Source organism: Schistocerca piceifrons, unplaced genomic scaffold (assembly GCF_021461385.2).
Source record: "Schistocerca piceifrons isolate TAMUIC-IGC-003096 unplaced genomic scaffold, iqSchPice1.1 HiC_scaffold_89, whole genome shotgun sequence".
In the NCBI taxonomy this organism is placed as follows: Eukaryota; Metazoa; Arthropoda; class Insecta; order Orthoptera; family Acrididae; genus Schistocerca; species Schistocerca piceifrons.
Genome location: NW_025729157.1, coordinates 5,001 through 7,500, shown reverse-complemented (window position 1 = coordinate 7,500; position 2,500 = coordinate 5,001). Strand labels below are relative to the sequence as shown.

The 2,500-nt window shown below is 57.6% G+C and overlaps 1 non-coding gene across 1 annotated transcript in view; it reads left to right on the top strand.

Annotated features, from left to right (window-relative positions):
- The first annotated feature begins 2,031 nt into the window (after positions 1-2,031).
- The window catches only part of LOC124771085, a 1,909-nt gene continuing 1,440 nt past the window's right edge, over positions 2,032-2,500 (top strand). The window contains exon 1 of the ribosomal RNA XR_007013288.1: positions 2,032-2,500. This exon is cut by the window's right edge and continues 1,440 nt beyond it. This is a non-coding gene — a ribosomal RNA (small subunit ribosomal RNA).

Below are 2,500 nucleotides of genomic sequence, written 5' to 3'. Positions count from 1 at the left end.
ACCTAACCCATGTTGTGCCTCAACCTAACCCATGTTGTGCCTTAACCTAACCCATGTTGTGCCTTAACCTAACCCATGTTGTGCCTTAACCTAACCCATGTTGTGCCTTAACCTAACCCATGTTGTGCCTTAACCTAACCCATGTTGTGCCTTAACCTAACCCATGTTGTGCCTTAACCTAACCCATGTTGTGCCTTAACCTAACCCATGTTGTCGCCTTAACGTAACCCACGTTGTCGCCTAAACCTGCTCTGTAATTGTTATACGACTCGTTCAATTACTGTAGTGTTGCCCACCCGCAACCCTCGCAATATAGTTCGCTACTCGCACTGCCCGCACCCCTGTGTATCGCTTCATGTTAAACACCTTGCAAGTCTTGCTCACTTTCCACATGCTCCTGCTGTACACTGTAATGTGGATGGCAGCAGGACGTACATGCCGCCCCTCCCCACGTCCCCACCTTGCCCCCTGCCTTCGCAAGCTGGTTGGTGAGAAGTTTGCATGTTCAATGCCCTTCGCATGCGACGTACTCAGGCTACGTTGTGGTGCGGCCTGTGTCAACTGTCCGCTGATGTCGTACGCGTGAACCACAATCTGTACTGCACATTCGTCCTTATGTACTGAATGATACATCGTGGCACATGTGTGACCGCACAACGACTGCGCCCAAAAACGGCGGACCATACAGTGCAAATATTGTGCACGCAGCTACGTGTCGTCTCCCTATGAGAGCTGGATTGCAGTGTGGTACGCCATAGAGACGTGTGGGAGGAACGGACGCCGTGGATGGCGATCAGCATGAGCTGTCTGTTGATGTATTCGGACCTAGTCGTCTCTCCTCACACACCGTGATGGCATGGTGCACCGCGTTCCATATCTGCGACATGCTACAGAGGCCGGTTGACAGTCGTTCGAGCAATGGACATCGCATACGTACGGGGGCCACCTTCCACGTATTGTCTAGGCGTGCACATTTTGTTGCGTGTATGTGGGCAGACGTAGTGTGGCGTGACACCTGACACAGGCATGCAATAATCGTTGAAGTTGCAAATGGCGATGGACGCCTGCGTTTTCTGGTGAAGTTACGCAAATGAACAAATGGTAACCTGTTGTGGTGCGGTTGTTCTCGCTAGGGGTGAATCGGTGATGGCGACGATAGGTTGAGGTACTAACCGGTTGTTCCAGCGATACCCACCATGCCGACGAAACTGAACGGCATCTGGGTGTGAAGCGATACGCGGCGGTGGCTGGGTGGGACCGTCCCCGGCCGGTGAGGGGGCGCCTCCCGGCGTGCTGGCCGCGCGGTGCGTGGGCGCACGCGCTACAGCCGGCTGGTGGGGGCGGCCAGTGGCAGGCGCGCCGGCCGACGGACGCGGCAGGCGTCGCAGCTGCGCGCCGGCGCACCCTGCGCGCGGCGCCGTGCGGCCAAAGTAGGTCCTCGCGGGCCCGGTGCGAAGCGCGGTGGACATCTTCAGTGTGCTGGTCCGATTGAGGACTGTGTGCGTTGAGGATGCGCCGCCGCCCGGCGCTCGGCGCCGCGACGCCGTCTGCTGCTCGGTCGCCCCAGCGGTTCTCGCTGGTGGTTTGTATCGCAGCTGTGCGGATGTGTTGGCGCGTGCGCTGTGCTGGGAGAGTTCGCTTCGGCACCCAAGTGGGGCTTTTGTCCTTCTGTGGCGCTGGCGTTGGAGCTGCCGGTCACCGTAGGTGGCGCGTGTTGTCTCCCGCCGGCAATGCCACGACAGCACGCTCCCGGGCCTCTGTCGGCAGCGGCAAGCTCAGTTGGGAGCACGGGTGGTCGCACCGAAAGCGTCTACTCGCCTAACTCCGGGCGATTGCGCCTCTCTCGAACCCGACCAAGTACTTGGGACGGCGCTGCGCGCCGCCGGGACCTGAGAGGGTTTCGAGGTGTATTGTGCAGGGGAGCTCAGCCTCCTCCTGTTTGCAGAATGATTGAGCGGACGCTTGCGTGTTCGCGCGGGCCCCCGGGACACACTCCCGGGCGGCCGGCTGCTCAGCTCTAGTTGACGCAGCTCCCTGGTTGATCCTGCCAGTAGTCATATGCTTGTCTCAAAGATTAAGCCATGCATGTCTCAGTACAAGCCGCATTAAGGTGAAACCGCGAATGGCTCATTAAATCAGTTATGGTTCCTTAGATCGTACCCACGTTACTTGGATAACTGTGGTAATTCTAGAGCTAATACATGCAAACAGAGTCCCGACCAGAGATGGAAGGGACGCTTTTATTAGATCAAAACCAATCGGTCGGCTCGTCCGGTCCGTTTGCCTTGGTGACTCTGAATAACTTTGGGCTGATCGCACGGTCCTCGTACCGGCGACGCATCTTTCAAATGTCTGCCTTATCAACTGTCGATGGTAGGTTCTGCGCCTACCATGGTTGTAACGGGTAACGGGGAATCAGGGTTCGATTCCGGAGAGGGAGCCTGAGAAACGGCTACCACATCCAAGGAAGGCAGCAGGCGCGCAAATTACCCACTCCCGG